Source organism: Lissotriton helveticus, chromosome 4_1 (genome assembly GCF_964261635.1).
Source record: "Lissotriton helveticus chromosome 4_1, aLisHel1.1, whole genome shotgun sequence".
In the NCBI taxonomy this organism is placed as follows: Eukaryota; Metazoa; Chordata; class Amphibia; order Caudata; family Salamandridae; genus Lissotriton; species Lissotriton helveticus.
In genome coordinates, this window is record NC_136063.1 from 1,304,069,355 (window position 1) to 1,304,091,484 (window position 22,130).

The window sequence follows — 22,130 nt, forward strand, 5'->3', positions numbered from 1 at the left end:
AGAGCTCGAACGAAAGCATGTGTGAATTTTGCGCTGATTTTCTACTGGATATATATATATATCTTCTTGCAGTTGCATAAATTGCAGTTGATGCTTTTTTAAATAATTCTCATTGCGCAGTCAATTGACACTATTTCCTGATGCCTGAATTATATTAATGAGATCATCTGGTTCTGTAATCTTCCCAGTTCTTCTCCCCATGTAATCCCTGATCCTATTGCCCTTGATTGGCTTTGTGAAATCAAAATCCTGAGAATGTCATATCCTTTGGTAGGATACCCAACATTCCAGTGGATTTTTTATCATTGTCAATGGTTTGCCTTGAATTCTGCTGAGACTTTTGGCAGCTGTACATTTCCTTCTTTTGACTGACGGAGTCATTTCAGTCCTTGATCTTTGACTCAAGGAATACAATTGAGCTCTAAACTCTGATCTGAAATACTGCAAAACAGCATAAATATGATTGTTCATGAATTTGACTAACTTGATAATTAAGGGCTGATTAAGATGGTGAACGGACTGCCAATGGGAGGCTGTTGGTGGCGGTCCGACAGCCAACTGCCCCTAGGTCTAACCACCGGCATACAGTACTCGTGGTCGGACCCACAGCGGTTGTTGGGGGGGGGAGATGGCTGTCTTTTCCAGGATCAGTGATCCCGTTGGAGCTGCGGTTGAATTCATAGTCCAGAATGATGGTGGTGCTGAGGCAGGCACTGCCATTGGGATTACGATATCCCTTAGCAGCCGCCTTTTCATGGTGGGAATACCACCATGAAAAGGCGGTCGAAAAGGGAATTTGGGGGCCCCAAACAGGGCCCTGTCCATAGTGGGCCAGTGTAAAGTGCCCCCATGCGAGGTGCATGGAGGTCATGCACAGTGTGCTATGCACCACATGCACCACATGTAATCACATTGTAATGCAACTGTCGGACCGCCGCCTGCTTGTCGGGTAGTCTCCTGACCGCCAGGATATCGGTTACGTGGTCTGACCACCCGCTATTGTAATGACATCCTAAGTCTTTCTAGCCTTTCTTCTTTTCCTATCCTGTTTCTAAATATACACGTTTAGGACACTGGTGGTATCTAGACTGGAAAAATAAGTCCTCTTTAATTTTTTTATATCCCTAATCGTGATCAAGTGTTTTATCTTTTTTTTACAGCCTATAGCAGTATATGCTTAACACACTTGCCCCACACCTTGGTAGTCTACTTTAGAGTTGAATTATGATTTCTTGTTTATTTGAAATATATGATCCAAGCTTAATTTGTGTTTTTATCTCCTTTTATTCTTTTTGTGTCATTGAAATCATTGACACTTTATGTGGGTCTCACCACTGTGAAAGGATTGGAAAATAAAATCTAATAGCTGCTAATAAGACATGTGTGGGAAACACTTATACAAAAACACTGTTTCTTTAATAAAATACGTACCATGAAAATACATTAGTAAGTTATATCGCTGCAGAAATCTGTGTAATGAGCTGACTTTGAAAGTCTTTTCCTTTTATGAGCTTGAATTGAGATGAAATAGCTTTGGTTCCACTGACCCACTATAAACGACATTATAGTCGGGCCACATGAACTATGCTTTTTCGAGGCCGCTGCGTTTTCTGCATAGTTATGAAATTGCTGCATTTGACTCATTATCCATCATCTACTGCATAAACTGCAGATTATATTAAAAAAAATGTTGTTTCTAACTCAGACAGATCAAAAGTTACTAAAATACTTTGGGGCAGATTAAGAAGCTCCTTGCCTCACTTTTGAGCCGCCATTGCGTCTTAAACAATGCATCAGGTATAATGTATGCAGGGTGCGCGTTCCCACGCAGAAATTCACGTAGAACTGACGCCGTGAAATTGTGGAATGATGCAGGGCTTTTTTAAAGGGACTCACCTATCTGTTGTGGATTAGTGCTGGAGTTGCTTCACTTTCATGAGCAACTCCGGCAATACATCACTATTGTGCCAAAAGGTGCATCCGAATTTCTGACGCATCTGTTAATCCTTGCTCCATGGAGCACTGCATTGTAAAAACAGCGCACCCATGGTTGCACAGGACATTTGGCGCTGGTGCAAGGAAACTGACGCATTTATGCAGATGCGTCAGTTCCTTGTAAATAATCCCCTTGTTGCCTAGCAGTGGAATGTTCTTTGCAAAAGTTGGTAGTCACCTTTCTGTTCCTTATTGGTATATTTTGGAGTTAAACTGATACTCATGAAGTGAAACCTGTGCCCAGACATTGTTAAAAAGTAAAAAAATAACTAATACTACCGCAAAATGTGGCGCACGATGCCGCATAATTTGCCTTTTCTTGACGCATGTTTTAGTCTGCCATGCCGTACAATTTGGTCCTCACTTGAAGAATTATTGCTGTTTAATAGAAGAGTTGTTTGCCGATACTCCTGTGTAATAAACAATAGTTAGTGCACATTGGAGTATGCTTGTAGGTTAACGCAGTCCACACACAGGCCCTGATAGAACTATTTATATCTGTTTACGACCTCTGGTGTTTATTCATGGAACAGAGGGTGTTATATCATATCTGCAACCATAAAAATGACAACAGGTAATTCCTAACTAGCCCATTAATCTAACTGTCTATTCTGCCACTGTTGTATAGCTTCTGTTATAGGCCGCTGGAGGAGATTCTGTCTAACCAATACTCATTGGCGTTAGTGTCTATGCCGACAATTGACAGATCAACAGAACGGCTTCCACCTGTTTTGGTATCATCAGGACCTTTCTATGTCTCTCCTTTTCCTCGCGAAAGTAGGCAGCTGTTGCCCTGGTATTGTCCAGATTGGATTATTGTAATGCCCTTTATCTGGACATCAATAAGAGATCCATCCATAAATTGCAGCTTGTGCAAAATGCAGCGGCAAGGCTTGTGATGGATTTTCCTAAATAGTTTTGGCATCTATTCGTAAGCTGCACTGGCGTCCTTTAGAAAAGAGAATTCTGTTCAAGTCCCTTTGCCTTTTTTATAAGGCTCTTCATAATTCGGGTTCCGAAAGTATTAAAAGGCCCTTCCAACAGTGTGCCCCTACTAAACAACTGCGGTCTGCCAGCTAAAAATGGTTGGTAGTTCCCAGGTTCAGGAGGGCCAGGTGGGGGGAAGGGCTTTTTGTGTTGCTGCCTTTAAGCTTTGGAATTCTCTCCCATTATCGATCTCTGGGCAAGACTTCTGAATTGGTAAGGCATTAAAAACATGGTTTTCACACTTTAACTGCTAGGCTCCTTTTTGTGCTCCTATGCCCACCGGTTCTATCCGCAGCGCCTTGACCCCTTTGGGCAAAGTTCACACTCTATAAGACCAATATTCATTCATTCACAAGAATTTCAATATGATTCACAGAGTTCCTCACCATCAAAGATTTGTTTTGCTGAGGTTTAGACTTGACCTGGCCTATTTCTTGGTATTCTATCCTTCCAATGTTTTTTTTTTCTGAGAAGGATTTGGAATTATGCCCATGCAACAAACTACACCCCAATCTGAATTGCATTCGTTTTTTTTTCTGTGAGCTCTATAAAGATCAAAGAAACCAGTTTTGAAAGGCACTTTGAAAAATTTGAAACATCAGGAAATGTAAGAGGCTTTAGAGCATTTACAATGGCTCCAGACAGATCAAGTGTGTATTACGGTTTTTAGATTTCTCACTCATGTTAATGTCAATTAGTGGGGAAATAATGATGAGCTGTATCACAGCCAGCTGCCTAAAACTATTTTAAATTTTGTATGGAGCCTTTTTTTAGAGTGATTATCTTAACTTTGTATTGTAGGATTTTAACTGGACACATATTTTATGATCGATTTCCACTGCTGTAACCGTGTAGTTAATTAATTGGATGTTTTACTGTCTTGTTTGCATGCTTTTATGGTTGTTTTAAACCGAATAAAATATTACTGACTGATTGATTCACAAAGTTGTGAATCTTCTCGTTTGTAACCCTACCCCAACACACTGCCTAGCAGGATGGTAGTCTGCCTGATTCACAGAACCTACAGCTGAACATGTACTTTACTTGCGAGGTTTGAATCTTATACATGTACATGTATGCTCTTCTCATACATTTATAGAGTCAGGGGCGTAACACTGGACCCTGCAGCGCAGGAGTGCCCCCACCCTTCAGGCTCTTCATTCATACCAAGGCAACGAATATCCATGAGAACTAGGGGAATTAGGACACTCACGTCACATTCTGCGAGGGGGGGCATCATTTTGTGTTACACCACTGTGTAGAGCACACTCTATTTTTGGTCCACCTGCATGGGTGGAATCTCTGCGTTGCAGAGATTACACATACATAGGGTTAGGAAATGAAAAATGTTTTAACCTCATCGATGCTGGTGACGGAACCACTCAGTCACCAGCCACAGACGCGCTGTGCTGGTGACGGAGTGGTTCCGTCACGGCCCGGTCGCCGCGCCTGCGCGGGGCTGATTTTGCGCCTGCGCGGCGGGTTCTACTGAGTGGGCAGGGCCGTGACGGAACCACTCCGTCACAAGCACAGCACGCCCGAGGCTCGTGACGGGGTGGTTCCGTCACGAGCATGGCAGCGCCGCGCGGCCTCCCCCTCCCCCTTACCGCCGCAGCCAAGGGGTTAAAAGTACTCTTTCATTGCTTTTCCATGTTATTGAAAATTCATTTTCCATCAGAAGTCTTCATTTTGCCTCACACACCTGTGAAATAGGCAGAACTAGTGGAATTATGCGGCAGGGGAGGACAGAATTGTGTGGCAGGGTGGACTACATTATGCTTAATAAAAACAAAATTATGCATCATAATGCGCCACTTTTTGGCATAGTATTACTTAATTATTTTGTCATATTTACTCATGGTTGCACTGTCTGATCAAAGATTTCCCCTCATAAAGATCTGTTTAAAAAACAAATGCACCAATAAAACGATTTTAACCATAAAAACCAAACGCAACAATAACCAATGGAAAGATGACTAGTCAACTTTTGCGAACAGCCTTCCATTGCGTGGGAATATGCCATGTTTTTTGGTAACCTTTGATCCATTTGAACTAGAAACACATTTTTTTTGTTAAGATTGCCGAATATGCAGCAGGTGATGGATTATGCAGCAAATGTGGTAAACTCATAATTATGCGGAAAATGACGAATTGCATAATTGAAGTGGTCCTGGAAATAGGGGATTTTTTTAATGCTGTTTCCCATGGTAATGGCTTCACTCGCACCTGGGTCATTCAAATGTCAGTCTGGCAGTGTATGTTAGTATGTTAAAAAGAAATTGCAGATGTTTGTGAATACCCGCAAAGTTACAACTGTGTAGGTGTGCCCTTCATTTACACTGCACTAACAGTTGCACAGCAGTTAGGCGTGCTTAAGATTCCTGTATAAAGGGGATCCTTGGGTAACCTCAGATTCAGGGGTGGGGCTTGCTAGTTTGTTGTAGTTATCCTGAAAGTTGAAAATACTGAGGCTGAGTCAGTGGCACCTTCTATGGAAAGTGCACACACCATAGCCTAACAAAAAAAATGAATGTGTCCTCATGTAGTGCAACTGGGGCTATGTAAAGCGCTCTGATACCCGATTAGGGGCAAGTTCGCGCTATATAAAACTCTGTAAAATAAAAATAAATAAATAAAATAGCCGACGTACAGTGTTAGCTCCTAAAGTACTTAGGTCCTAAAACTTGTAGAATTTAACTAACTAAAGCTTGACTCTCAATGAACCTGTGGCTGCCATTTTGCTGATCACCAAGAATTGGACCTCGATAGCGCGCCATTAGCATTCACTTGGCAGTATTTTACCATAGGTTTATAGGATTATGGCTTAGATTACAGAAAAGAAACGTGAAACTGTACGATTTATGTCTCTGTCGCACGATATACCCTTTTTTTTCAGCTCGATTAACATTTGTAACAGAATTGTTGCGATCCGGTACAGTATTAACTTTTTTATCTGTTGCAGGAATGTGATGTATGCCAAATACCGCAATTTCTGTCATTACCTCACATATCAAAAAGAGAGCTAGTGTGTTTTGTAGCCTATTCTTTTAATTTGCTAATGGTGTATTCGTGTTCTTAAGCTATGGACTGGTTCAAAGGGTTTATCCATTTTGTGTGTTGGAAAATGCGTCAGTACATTAATAGCCTTAGTTTTCAAAAACTGACCCAGCTCCTTGCTTTAAAATAGGGAATTAATTTACCAAAAGGCACGTGTTTTTACCCTAGTTTATTTTTAAATACCCTGGACCCGCCTTCTTCTTTTTCCGAACTAATCTTTTCTAGCTGCTCAGTTTAGATTGCTTCCCATTCGCCCCTATCTCATCACTGGCATCAGTCACCCTTGAAAGCTATCCTATCAAAAAAAGCAATTGCTTTCTTAACCAAGTCATGATTTGTTTATATTCTCGGGCCCTTTATATAATTTGCATTTGAGAGTGTTTTTAAACTCAAAATAGGCAAGGAAAGCACGTGTGGAAAATGTAATGATTACAGAAACGAGCCGTTTCCGACTCCGGTGTGATGGAGTCGATAACACACTGACCCTCTGGTTAAGCACTTCAAGAACAAGGACGTCAATTCACCAAAATGCCAGGGGAAGCGGAAGTGACATCGCATGCCATTAGACCTTTATTTTGAATCACACACATGCTTACACATACTAATATATTCACACCCTCATCCTTAAGCATGCATACAACATGCAGTTAACAGCATTTTTTACTGACCTTAGCTTCCAGATAGGGTCATATTCCTGCTAATGTACTCCATTTTTTTTATTACACTAATAGCGAATATTATTCATTATTTGTATGATATTTGTTTTTACAGAAGCCAGACGAGTGGATCCCTAAACATTAGGAAGAGCTGCCCCTGTGTTCAGCCACTGATTTTTGCCACCTCTGAGGCCTGGGGTCGCAAAAGCAGTGCCAGTGGTAGCAAGGGGCAATCCAGGGGCCGCAGCTGCGGGCCCGCCAAGCATATGATGAATTTCCTCACCGCCACAGTTTTCATGGCAGTGACCTTGTGCCGCTGCACCATGGGGTACATGCAGGTGGACACATGTTGTGCCCCCTGTCTGCATGCACCCTCAGTTCCCGCAGGTCATGGACTTGACAGTCAATGCCCTGCAGGGACTGCCTTTGACGCTCCGATTGCGGTGCCTTTTTCATAGGCACTGCTGTGGGACCGCCAAAGAACTGCCCGCCAGAGACTTTAAAAATCATACTCTGGTCGACATTTCTATATGGTTTAGGCATTCTCGGAGCGTGGCAGCCCCGCATCAAGACTCCCAAAGTCGTAATAAGGCCCCTAAAGCATGGTAGGTACTACATTACCTATAAGACTTTCTGTTTATGGAAAAAGTAGGAAAAAAGGTTTGGATTTTGGTGCAAGGTTTTTAGCAACTGGAGGAGCTAACATGAGAGCCCCCCCCCCCCCAAAAAAATACAACCAACCCGGCCAGTTTTAGGGAACAGAGCTAGATTGGAGAAGGATGCATCCAGGTTGCTACAAAAGAAGCTGGGGACATTGAAAGGTCTTGTAAATGAAGTGAGACTGAAAAAGTATTATTAACTGCAAAAGTTCTTGCTGTTGCTGGTGCACATTAACTTTGTTTACATAGCGGTGACTTCAGGTAGGGTTTTTTTGCAGGAGGAATTCATTACCTATATCTGGGAAGAGCAGGCCACACCACAAAGTAAGAGTTTCTAGAGGAGAAAGATGTTTTTGTGATGTTGCATGTATTCCCAGAATTGTTTAATGAGGATGAGTGTCAGATCTAAAGTCCATATAGCTGCTACAAGTGCAATTAGTTTGTATTGGAGGGAAATATGAGGCGTTGAACAGTGGCACCGAAGTTGGAGGAAGAGAATATATTCTTCCTGGTAGTATTGTCTGTGAGATTATAGTGACGGGTCACGTGGTGCTTAATTAGAGCCAGTGATGCCGGAGGTTTCCAGAGCTCGGCACCGACACCTAATGCTTGACAGGCACTAAGGCAGTCAACCGCATCATGGCGCTCTCTGTCTTATTTTAAAATGAGCACAACAGTGTTTTATAACTCCGTATAACTTAAAAATGAAAAATACCTGCCACCCACGCAATTCTCATAGCTTTCGGTAGCCTCGAACGGTCTGAGTTGTCGCGTGTCGGAGTGTGATGGTTAGACGTGTTGGTACTGTCATTGGCAGCTGGTAGGGGCAATGGGTGGTGAAAGCTGCAGTGACCTCTTGAGAAGGGCCCTGGTGCAGGAGTTGGCAGACAAGAGTATCTTTTGTGGTAAACCATGAAATACCGCAGCCATCACCATGGCTGCTGCATTTTCATGGTTTACAACATCTCATACAAACGCCGCCATAAGACACAATGGTCATAAAATTACCTAATGCCTTGATACAGCAACGCCACCAATAGAACACTGTGCTTGGAGGAGTCACGTTGAAGAGTTAACAACTACTTTGCTGACACTTTATCTCATTGGCAGTAGGCGTAATTCCATGGGTTTGCAAGAGAAGTGGACGAATGGGCGAATATCTGAATTACCAAAACATTTTTAGCGGAGGGGGGGGGGGTTGAAAGTGTTCAAACAGGCTGAGAAAGAAATGGCTGCCAGTTTGGACCAAAAGGAATAGAGGAACTATTGATTTGGTACACAGAAGAGTGACGTTATGACTCACGTGAGGCTATCAGTGGGGAAAGGACTGGTGGGCATATTACCAACAATTAGCGATATTTATCGCTAAATAGGCTTATCGACGATTTTTTTATCGCTGAGCATCGCCGGAATTTATTGCTGAGATAACGTGCTATTAGCAACGTTTATCTCCAAAGCAATACATTTTACGGCGATAGCGGCGAAATGCGTGAATATCGCTGAGAATACAATGATTTTCACGCATAAGCGACAAAATGCTCTTAGCCATGTTATCCACCTCCCATTGGATAACATGGCTAAGAACTGGTCTGGGCAGGTGTTAGTATTTGGAGATATTCTCGCTTAGCGCAAATATTTCCATCGCTACGCCTGCCTTGCTAATAGGCGATAGCGATGTTAGCGACTTTTTTCAGTCGCTAACAGTTTGGGGATGCCCACTTTGCATGTCATTAGCGATAAATATCGCTAACATGCAAAGCGGGCCCCAAACCGCTCGCTTTCACCTAAAAGCTGTCACTAACTGCGGTTAGCAAGAGCTTGCTAATAGGGCGATAGAATTATCGCCGCTTAGCGGACGAAAACGGCTGCTAAAGCGGCAAAAATTCCCTATCGCCACCCTTGATAATATGCCCCTGGCTACCTCCCAATATATGACAAAATGTTAGGAACGTTTTTTTCTTTAAAAAATTGTTTTGGAAATTGAAATGTTAGAAGGTGTCAAGCAGCCGGAGAAGTCAGCAAGGCTGAAGGCCCCTAAAAATTAAGAAGGTCCACACAGTTTTTGGGAAAAGAGAAAGATTTCGAGAAAATTGTATCCAGAGTGCTGAAGGATAAGGTTAAAGGGGTTTTTGTGAATCAAGTGGGGCTGAAAAAGATATGTTAGCAAAGAAAAAGTCAGCATTTGCTGGGGGAAGTGTACTGCGTTTACAATCCAATGGCTCCAGGTATGAGAATAAAATGACGTTAAAAAAAAGCATTGTTGAAAAAATATTTGAGGGAGTATGGGCTACAGAAAAACATGTCACTCGTTCGGTTAGAATATGGGCACACCAGAAAGGCTGAGCACTGACCTAGAAGAAACGGTAATTACGGATCTTGTCCAGAGGAGATTTGTGTGGTAATAGGTTTAGGTGTAGTGAAGATTTGCTGGGGAAAGGCTGGGATAAGTGGAATGAAGTAGCTGTATCTGCAGATGCTCCATAGTGAAGTAATGGGCTCCATGGTGAAATAATTGAGGCACACGCGAGAATCAGAAACATATAATAGAGGGGCGTCATGGGTCATTTGAGGGGGTAGCCTAGTTTGCTAAAGGAAAGAAAAGTGTATTGTATAGGGATTGAGAAATTTGCACAATTTGCTTTTGCGTAATTATGGGAAATGTCAGCAAAATTACATGAAATTATGTGAGATGCAAATCCATCCTTTCACTCTATATTATACCATGAAATGTGTCCTCGTGTCAATTTTTGGCTCGAGAAATAATTTAAACAAAAAGCACTGTTTTTCCCATGCATTTGTGGTAAACGTTACCATAAATAGCGCCATTTGCGGTACGTTTTTTTCAGTGAATTACGTTTAATTAAGCAAAGTGGCGGAAATCTCAGAAATTTTGAGTAACAAACAGTGCAACATTTCAGAAATTACATAAATTACGCTATAGTAATTCAGATTTCGCTCAGGGCTAGGATTGTGTTCTGCAAGACCCTGCCCAGCCTTGACTAAAGCAATCTTTTTAAAGTCAAGGAATTGTTTGCAACTGTTTCGCCATATTCCTCAATTCCTGCACTGCTGTCCAGTGCAGGAACACGCCGGAGTGTAGCTATAAAAAGTAGAGCAGGCGCAGTGGCACCACGGTCTAGGGCAGGCCCGCACTGGCCTTTGCAGGCACCGGGCAATCCCCCGGTCGGCCGCGAGGGTGGGGGCCGGTTTTGGACCCCAGGGGGCCGGTTTTGTTACAGGGTCGTTTTTTGCAGCATAGCTGCAAAAACGGCACTGTAACAAAATCGGCCGAAAACCGGCCCTAGCAAAGAGCGCGGTCGCACCCCCCACTCCCCATGGGGGTAGGGGTGGGCCGGCCGAGCACTTTGCCAGGGCCGGTTTTGGTTCCCAGTCTGGCCCTGGTCTAGGGGCATGAGGAGCCCACTGCTCCCTGATTAGGGCTGCTTTTTCCCACCACACCAGTAGCTGTGACAAAAGTTTTCCTTGTTTGCATTAGGGCTCATGGCACTATTGTTACTCTGCTGGGAACACATTTGGATTTCGGTGAGGCCAGCTTTGCTTCTCATACTTCCAAGGTCGGTATATTAAGTACTGTTATAAAGAGAAGTGTAAACATATGTTATTTTCAGCGCTTAGAGATGGCATAAAGACGGCATGAAGGGTTATAAAAGGGCCAAATGGATCTTATTTTAATATTACCCTTTATGTAGCACAAGATACGTAGATCTGTGCAATATTTTGTTAACAGAAAAGTAGTCTTACTGGTCCTATATAATGTTATTCCAGGATCTTTGAAATCCCGTGTAGGGAGAGAGCTTTTTTGTTGCATTACCTGTGAAAATTTGCAGCAGTTGCTGGAAACTATCTTGGAGACGCAAATAAAGCGCATTACATGTACGAAGCCGAGACATTTCATATCATTGTATGTGTGTTTTTCACGTTTGTTCAGCCCTAATCAGAACAGCAAATATATAACCAAGCGTTGCTTTCCCAGGTGCAGGTAGGGCAGATACCATTTAATTTCTGTGTAGTCAACTATAACCATTATTGTTTGATTTTGGAAAACCGCAGAGCACGAGCCCCGGTGGTGATGTTTGCTCTTTCTTTGCTTCTGTCCCTGCTTCTTTATTTAGTTTGGGAACATATATTCGTGTGTGTGTGTGTATACCATGTCATGAGTGATGTAATATGTGAGGTCATAAGCAGCTCATTGCAGGGGCGTAAGTTATAGTCGGCTCAGGAAACTATAACTGCCAAATGTTACTGGTTTTGTACAAGTTAAATCTGTCCCTAACTATAACGTCCCTGTACCCTTTGTTTTTTTTCCAGTGAATATATATATATATATAATTTAAAAAAAATCTATATATATATATATATTAAAAAATCGTCGCTTTCAAACGCCGTTAACCAGGCAAGAACGAGAAGTGGACCCGCAACTCATGTGCCAATCAAGTTTTTATTGTTGCATATAACCGACCAGCCAGTCCGCCATGTATATATATATAAAAAAAAAAATATATATATATATATATATATATATATATATATATATATATATAACCTACTGGCGGTCGCCAGTAGGTATATATAGTTAGGATTTTTTCTCTATGGGATTTTTGAAAATTCTATGTCTAATAACTTTGGCGTTTGTGGACGGAATTGGCTGAAATTTTCAGGTAAATGGAACATTTTGTTTCTGAGCAGCCCCTGAAAATTTGGGGGGGGGGTTCGTCAAGGGGGGGGCGAGAAAAAAGGGGGGTCCCAAAACGCGTTTTTCCCATGTTAATTTCCATAGGGCGGTTGGCCTCACTTTTAGCCCGAACGGCTGAATGGATTTGCATGAAACTTGGCAAAATTGTAGGGACTGTTAGCCCGATGTGCCTTTGCTAGGTCTCAATATATGTGCTCCAGTGGATTTTGATAAATTAACGTTCAAAAAAATATATATATCTGTAACAGCGCTCCGGGTAGCGCTCCGGTTCGCGTACTTGACGCGTAACGGAACTTCGCGAAGCGAAGCTGATTGGCTCTCCAGTGTCTGTCAACATTCTAAACAGTCCGGAGAGGCCGCCATCTTGTCTTTCTGTAGGATCGAGAGACAAGAGGAGGCCAAAACAAAGGGGGAAACTACCATAAGGGGGCATAGTAGATCCTCCCTGACCCCCTAGGTTTGATGTGGAGGCTTTAAAAGGGCCCCGCGGGGCAAAAAGAAAAAAAAAATGTTTTTTTTGCGTGGGGAGCGCCCAGTATGCTTTTGTGCAATGGGCGGTGGTAATCTAAATGATGGGGGGGGGGGGGCAGCGTTCAAAGCACATCAGCGTGCATAAACACGAAAATGTTTTTATCTACCACGTACTTGACTTATCTCTCTGAGATGCATTCCCTTGTGTTTCGGCAATGGTAGTCTGTTCATTACATAGATCGCCCGAGGGCGGTAGTACAGACCACGCGTAGGAAAGGGTCAAAAGCCAGGGGTATAGGAGTATGTAACAAGCGAGCCATTTAATTGAAAAAACTAAACGTGACAAACGGTTGCAGGATCAGTGAAGGTTGATTTTATAATTGAAAGTATAACAGGATCAGTTACAATAAAATCGTCCATACGCACACCATGGGCGAGTATCATGGGTAACATTACTTCGAAGCTTTATTAATACAATAATCAATAATGAAAAATCGACATCAATAGGGTTGTCCGTATGCCCAGTCAGTACCCTTCCCCGCCCGCCATGTGCACAAAGACCGCATACATCCCCATAACGTCAAGGCTAAGTAACTAGAACGTCATAAGGAGTTGCAAGTCGCTCCCATACTGGCGCCATTTTGGTCGAGGCCAGGCAGGTCCAGAGTATAGTTCAATGTCTCCAATAAGTAGCGGCAGGACCAGAATCCCTTTCGGCAGTTCAAAAAGTTTGTTAGCGCCAAACAGAAAGAACAGGCAGCATGAACCATGACTCAAAGGCGAGGGAGGCAAAATCTTCCCTACCGGGTCACGCTGAGGTCCCACCGGAGCTGATCAAGTTGGCAGTCTACAGTGTCTCTTAGTAATTCGGACAAAAACTGGCGTCAGCATGAGAGCACTACCATCCTGTGACAATGTTGTGGCCACTTCCGGAGAGCGGGACAGCAGGCGTATCCCTCCGCCGATGCACTGAATCAGCCTCCCTCACGGCACCAGATGTGGATAAGGCGGCGGACACCCGTGGCAGCGGTATATCCATGGGGGATAGTCGAGCAACAGTGGCGGTTGCCCCCATCGGAAGCCCGCGGGAGTCGAGGGCCAACGACTCTCGTAGAACCTTTAAAACTGAGAGGACGTCTTCAAGAGTGGGGCTCATGCCCGAGCAGGCAAGCATTCGAGTTCCAGGGTAGTCCAGAGTCGTTCTAGTGGACCAGGCCCAAATCCGGGGAGTTGGCCGCCATTTTGAGCGTTCCGCAGCAACAGCCGCTCTTCACCCCGGCCACCGGAGCGGGTCCCCGGCCATCCAACCGAGTGGAACGCCAATGGCAGTCATGGTGCAGCTGACCGGGGAGTGAAACGCCAAGGGTCACCCTGCTGCAGCTGACCGCGGGGACGGGCCTTGGCGCGTGGTGTCGCCCCCGGGCTATTTGCACAACGGTCCGCCACCCCTAGGCCGCCACCTATGCTACCTCGACAGGAACAGCGTCATGCATTTGGATCGATGTTGCAGCAGGCTGCCATGTAAATAGTTATTTAATAAAACGTTTTACCCTGTTACTTTGCTGGTGTGCTGCATATATTTATAATATTTGCATAGGGTTTGTCGTTATTTTGGGCGGGGTGGGCGGCGGAGCCGAGCTGTCTTGCAGCCATCATGGCGTCGAGCTCGGTTCCTCTCACTAGTTTCATATTTCTCATGAGGGGTTGTTCCTAATGTTTCTATTTTAGCGAGGTCAAAAAGAGATCCCATCAGTGGCCTACTGATTTTGCTCGATTCCTTTTGTTTTTTCTAACGATTTTTATGTTATAGTTTGCTAGCACGATACAGCGGCTAGTCCGCATTTTATATATATGTCCTTTTTATTAGGGGTGTCCTCCGGTGGAGTCGGATGATCTACCTCTAATAAACGGTCCGGGTTGAACCAACTACCAACAAACGGGGCAGAGATAGGCATGACGGGTTACAAAGGGGACAAAAGTCTGCACTACCTATCCTTCACTATCCGCAAAGACTAAACAGAGTATTGCGACTCTGTGCTTATTTGTGAATAGAGAATCACCCAAAGAGAACCAATTCCGAACGATCATAGGCTATTGGCAGTGGGCAGGGAGGCCATGACACACAAAATGGCTGTCACTTACGTGCATGATGGGGCCTAAAAGGGACAATATGGCGTGGCCACTGTTTCGCGACTTTCACTTTACTTTCAACAGTGGCTGTGGTGAACATAAATGAACGCCGCTTATGTATACCTAATTTTAGTCATTTTCCACAAAAAAGTTTTTGATATTTGCTATTAAAAAACCATTGAAATTCATTGAAAAAACCACAGGTTATAGACCATATATAGTTAGGAATTAGCATTTACAAAACCTTGAAAATTCACTGAAAAAACCATAGGTTATAGACCATATATAGTTAGGAATTAGCATTTACAAAACCTTATTTTACTCACACAAAACCATTGAAATTCCATATATAGTTAGTTGTACTAACTATATATCACGCACCCGCAATCCACTGCTGATGATGTCACATATTACATCATTCATGACATGGTCAGTGACATCACTGATGACATCACTGATGACATCTCAAATGACATCACTGATGACATCACTGATGACATCTCATTTGACATCATTGGTCACATCACTGATGATATCATTCATGTGACAATACAATGCATCTCCTCACACTTTAATATAACCTCTGTTACACCCAGTGTTAAATACCGAATATAATTTTTTAAACCATTGACACACCAATACTAGTTACTACATACGCACTCACTGATTCCTATGTCTACACACACATTCACTCATTCACCCATACAATCATTCATACATACAATCACTCATCTTTACAACACTATCATATGCACTCATACACCTATACAGACACTCACACTCTGCCACTCATCCATGGAGTTACTCACACACCTAGTCAGTCCTGTAAAGAATCAATCACACTTCCATTTTCTAATCTATACAGTTAAACATAGAGTACCTTACATTTTCAAACATATACTAACACATACTTACTCTCTTATACAATCATTGATACAAGTACACATTGATCTGCACAGAGTCACACATCTCCCAGCCAGCCACACACACACTCAGTCTCCCATACAAATACTTGGACAATCAATCAATAACCCATATAGTCTCATATAGCTACTGATCAACACATGCAGCAGTTTACAGAACAACAGACATAATGATGCACAAATTAAGACAGTTTAGTCACTAACCCATGCACTCAGTGAGACACATTTAATCACTCACTCATACAGTCAGTCACGCACCTACTAAATCCTTCATCCAGACACTTATACATCTACTCATTCTTCAATATGTAAAACATATTTAAACTTTACAGAAACACACAGTCACTGGATGATGTCATCAGTGATGTCATCAGTGATGTCATTTGAGATGTCATCAGTGAGGTCATCAGTGATGTCACTGACCATGTCATGAATGATGTAATATGTGACATCATCAGCAGTGGATTGCGGGTGCGCGATATATAGTTAGTGCAACTAACTATATATGGAATTTCAATGGTTTTGTGTGAGTAAAATAAGGTTTTGTAAATGCTAATTCCTAACTATATATGGTCTATAACCTATGGTTTTTTCAGTGAATTTTCAAGGTTTTGTAAATGCTAATTCCTAACTATATATGGTCTATAACCTATGGTTTTTTCAGTGAATATATATATATATATATATATATATATATATATATATATATATATATATATATATATATATATATAGATATATAGATATATAGATATATATATATACACACACACACCCAGGGTAACGTGCTAGTTTGATGATACTGTCCTGGAACATTGCTGGTATCAAATCCAATCTCAACTCAGAAGAATGGAGTAATATCATCGATAAATTTGATGTATATTTTTTACAGGAGATGTGGTCCATAGGTTGGGCTTCACTAATTTCGGAAGAGGCCTCCCTTTCGCCCATGGACACCCAGTAAGGGACTTTATAATTTGGGTTAATATTCACTTACATTGCACCCTTAAATAACTGAACACTAAGTCCGGGAACCTACTGGCCGTAACTCTTCCTAGTACTAAAGGGAAAATGAATGTACTTTTGGTCAACATTTCAAATATATTCTCACGCAGAATCAGGATTACCCTATAGTAATTGCCCTCGACTAATTTTTGGACAGGGCTGAAGTTAGGGATCACCAAATTCTAGCAGGTGACAGAGGAGGAGGAGGAGAGGAGGAGGAGGAGGAGGACTTATTATAAGCGATGTTGGTCTTCCCAGAAACACTATAGTAGCATTCCAACTAGCGTCATTCACACTGAAGTGTAGGTTCTGAGCCTGTAACAGGCACTCAATATAGCATGCCAACTAGCGTCATTCACACTGAAGTATAGGCTCTGAGCCTGTAACAGGCACTCAATATTAGGCAAAGAACCACATCATACCTTTATTTGGGTTAACTGCAGCACTAGAATTGATTACATCCTTCTAGATCTATGGTCCCACTTGATTGACATGAGGGTAACCAAGAGGCTCGATAGCGATCATAATGTTCTTAGTTTACAACTGGATCACTTGATCTCCCCTCATCTGACTCAACCAGAGGGTAATCTGAATAATCCAAACATGCTTAGTAATAACTGCAGGAGGGTCAAGTGGCCCATGGTAAAGGGAAATGAAGACACTCTTGCCCAGATATACACCGTTCTAGCACACTCACTAGATGACATCATTGAACATGTTTATGATGAGCATCTAATCAGGGATATCTTTAATGATTTAATAGGGAATATTAAAGAATTCTTTTATAAGACCATGAAGAGTACTATCATAAGCAATCATACAACTGAATGGTATGATGATCAGTGTAAAGATGCTCGAATGGAGCTCATGAGTGCAATAAAAAACAGTTGTTGAGACACTGTAGCCCACAAAAGGAAACACTATGAAATGGTTCAAACTAAACCCTAAGCAAACACAAGGAGATGATGGATGGAGTGCTCTAACTTTTCAGACACTCACCCCCAGTCACAGTTCTGGGTCGAATCCATCATCATTCTTTAGCTCACTTCGCCACCTCAGTTCAGACACAGCTATATGCAAATCAGTCTTGACCCTGTGCCTCATGGGAACAGTCCAGTCCAAACTGCCAAGCCAGCCATACATAACTGGCTGGAGAAGTTTGGAGAGATTTATTCACTGCAACAAAAACCAAGGACAGTAGATAGTTTTGGCGCATTCTGGCTAAAGGGACCGGCAAACAAGTTGTGGAAGAAGATTCGCATATCCAGCCCCAGGTTTGGGTAGCTCATTTTGGTTCGCTTTACGCAGAGGCAGTTGATAAGGCTGACAAAAGTATGAAGGTCTTGGTCATGAGTAGCTGTATGGGTATGTGAGTGGGTGTGTGAGTGTGTGTGTAAATGGGCACCAGCGATTGAAATTTATCGGGCCAAGGCTGTAGTAGCTGCATTGTACGATCTGGAGTCTGGATAATATAGGGGCTAGTGAGAAAACTGAAAATACATTCATGAGAATGATTCTTGAATTGCCCCGGAACGTGCCTTTCACCCCCATTCGCTTGGATTTTGGGATTAAAAATATAGTGCATGTAGCAGCATTCAGACCCCATGCCTATTGGACTTGGGTTTGGGTTAACAACTCCCTGTGCCCTATGAGACAATCTTTTGCTGAAGTAATCACTCTTGACAATAGAGGGAGTATAACCTGGCTCGAGTATGTTCAGACATGGGTGCACTTGGCATGAGTGAATTGTGGTCCAATCCAGGTAGCATCAGAAAAAACACCTTGACTTGCCCCCCACAAAATACTGCTATCATGTTCATGGTCTTTGGTTGAATCATAGTACTGTTGGGGAGTTAACAAGAAGTTTTTTGTATTTTAAAGACAATATGCACTGCAAGGAATCCTTGAGTCATATTGACCCCGCTACAGCGAAATCCTTATACTTAAGGTTCAGATATGGTGTCTTACCACTAACTAGTTTTCACAGTCAATGGAAGGGTAGCACTATTTCACCAAACTGCCCATCTTGTTTAGAAAGTCCAGAAACAGAAGAAAATTTTTGTTTTTCTGTCCCACTTACATTATTATCAGAAAATGTGGCTAATTACAATTAGTAGCATTTTATCAACAACAAATGAGGGCTACAATTAGGATTCTTCGTAGAGATAGCACAAAATGGCTCATATTTGCCCTGTCAAAATATCTGTTGCATGCATGGCAGCTGAGGTCTAAGAACATATAGCCCACTAGTAGAGAAGTACCTTCTATCCCTTGTATGACATGTAAACTAGTTTTTATTTTAAAATGATTTTTTTTAATGCACAAGCAGTCGTTTTTTAGACTATTTTAGAGCATGTGGTTTCCTTTTAATGATGATAATAGCATGGTGCTCTCCAATGTGTGATTGGACGTAATTTTAGGAATCCTAATGCACAACAAGCACTTTAATATTTATTGTTTAGGATGTACTGCATTTTGACACATTTTGTAAATGAATTTATGTACAGTCTTATTGAGTATAATGTATTTAATTGACAGCTTACTGATTTTAAGTATTTGAATGGGTTGTCTGCAACGATTTTCTCTGTAATTTTAAGTATGCTTTTATGGTTTTTGTTTTAAAAACGAAAAAAGATGATTAATATATATATATATATATATATATATATATATATATATATATATATATATATATATACATATATATATATATATTCACACACAAACAAAAAGATTACAGGGTCATTATAGTTAGGTTCCGATTTTACACACTTAAAACCATAGAAATTTGACAGTTATAGTTATCTCAAGAAACTAGAACTCATGCCCTAAGGTAACTGTAACTCGCACCCCTGCCATGCACAGGTTTCTCGTCAATATTTTTTTTGCAAATGTTGCAGTGATATTATCAATGAAGTCATAGAAGATGTCATGACCGATCTAATATGTGTGGTAATTAGCAGTGCCTGGCAGGGGTGCAAGTTATAGTTACCTTTAGTTTCTTGAGATAACCGTAAGTATAACTTCTGGATTTCAATGGATTATGTGTATAAAATCTCAACCTAACTATAACCTCCCTGTAGCCCTTGTTTTTTTACATTAATCCAACTGTTGCAGTGCACAGCCTTTGGCTGTACACTGCAAGGGTTTGCCTGCGGGGCCTAACGTTCTGACAGGGCCTGCAATCAACCCCCTCTGCATACAATCAAGCCCGCTTGCAAGTGGGAGTATCGTTTATGACAGAGAAGACTCGGCTTCAGGGGCCAGATATTAATTGCGGCACCAGATGACACGTGATCTATTGGCACGGTGTCGAATGCCTGTGATGGTTGCAGGTATGCAGTAACTAGCAGCCATCAGGTCCTGTGAACCAACAAAAGTAAAGATTGAAAACAGAACCCCGTTTTTGCCCTGTCGAAGTTGCTGAAGTTGATAGCAATGAAACATGTCGGCATTGAGTAGCTGTATATGGTATAGTAAGAACCATTTTTGATTGGGAGTTCTTGCGGCATCAGAATAAAGTTATTAAGCTAGCAAGTCTCTCAACATTTTAGCAGTGATAGCCGATTGCTCTTGGCTATCACAGGGGTTCTAGGTGTACACACATTTTTCCACTTTTCATTTAGACAAGTGGACATATAGGTTTCTATTTGTGCACCACACTAGTAGTAGTTGGGTAATCACTATTTGTGTTTTTTCCATTCGTTCTTTACTCACTACAAAGAGAGAGTGTCCGATGATGAGAAGTGGGTAAACTGGCAATTGCTTGCCAGGAACTCCCTCGGGTGTTGCTACCGTGAGGTACTCTCTCTTTGCTCACTTTATATTTTTTCACAATTTGAGAGTGGGACTGGACCTGGGTGTAACTTTTTATGAAAGCAAGAACACACCATGACCCTCTGGTGATGAATTACCCGCAACAAAATTAGTTTTATGTATTTATATGTTTACTTACCTGTTAAATTCCGTAATCCATACATTACTACCCCCACACTGACCCTCCCCCTCCCCACGTCACCGCCCGGACGGCACTCCCACTACCGGTCGCGGCTGCTTAGGGGTACTGTCTAATTCATCTTAGTCCTCTGGCATAGTGACTCCCAGTGGCCTGAGGAATAAGCACCAATTAATCTTTCCTGGGTTCCTTGTCAGCTGTTCGTTGCTGCCTTTTACAGACCTGTAAACCAGCCTTGCACACTATTAGGAGAAAGTAGGTACCATTTTAACATAATACAGTCAAACACGCCTTACATTACAACTGACCAGGTGGCCATCACTTTATGCTTTTACCAAAAGAGGCCCAGCTTTTGCTAAATTTGGCTTTAATAATTTACTGCTTTTCCCCCTCGTGGTTCTGTGATATAATAAGGGGGCAGGAGATTATGTATGAGTGCCTCTACCATGGCACAAACTTAAGATAATTTCACATAAGAACGGGTTGCACACCAATTTTCAACCATATTTCCCTTGTCCTTTTAAACCACAATTTTTTTTCCAAGTGGCGTGCTCACTGTTTTACGTGCCAAGCCCACACTGCACGTGTTGAACATAAACCCCAAAAACGTGGGGCATTCCTTTAACCCCACTCCAGTGGCGACAGCCTCATTTTCAACAATGCATATGCATCCTACTCTTCATCTGAAATTATTTTCCTTTTGTATATTCATCCTTATGTAATGCGCTGCACAATCACTTTGCGTGTAATTAGCCTTCTTAGATTCCTCCTCATGCATGGTAAATGCAAATTTCCAAAGTTTCTCATGTATTGGCGGGCCATTCGAACCTCTCAACCAAAAACACGAACAAAGGCATGGTTCCTTTCAAGCAGTTTGTTTATTCATCCAATGCATTTCGGACCCAATTAGTCCTTCGTCAGGGAAAATACTGTAAATAACAATGAAACATATATAAGCAATTGTCTTTTAAAACCATGAGCTCTAATTCTCGATCGTTTTATACTGCATATCATACATGAATGCCATTGTAATGTATCATTAATGTAGCATTTTAGGTACCCTTGACATCTCCCCCTTCGTGCGTTTAATCATTAATTCTAAGCTTCTTCAGCCTCCCTCTGGGTCATCACGCTTTGCTCTCTACTCTTCTTCCATAAATGTTCTAAACCCCCCCCTTCTTCCTCCCGCTGTCTTCCCTTCACTTTCCAACCAAAACTCATACTTCCCCACGGTCTGCCGTCTCAACTCTAAATCACTCCTTTCTTTTAAACCTCCCTCTTTCTTATCTCTCGAGTTTTCACGTTCTGCATACCTACTTGACTGCACACATCCTCCTTTCTTTCATGAAAATAGAAGTTCTCCCAGCTTTGTTACTACCCCTCTTTTTGAATACCCAGCTCCCGCCATCGTGATTCTGACCCGCCCCTTCATTATACTCACTGATTTACACCTGATTAAACGAACACTCTCTGGGAAAAAACTACATCTCCCATAATCCCCTCTAATGGCATGTAAAAACGCCGATCTATTTTTCACCACTACACCAGCTTGACCGGACCTCTGCAGCACAAACTGTC

The 22,130-nt window shown here is 42.1% G+C and overlaps 1 protein-coding gene across 2 annotated transcripts in view; it reads left to right on the top strand.

Moving 5' to 3' along the window:
• Nucleotides 1-22,130, top strand: part of MBP (myelin basic protein) — a 983,766-nt gene that overhangs the window by 54,748 nt on the left and 906,888 nt on the right. The window lies entirely within an intron of this gene.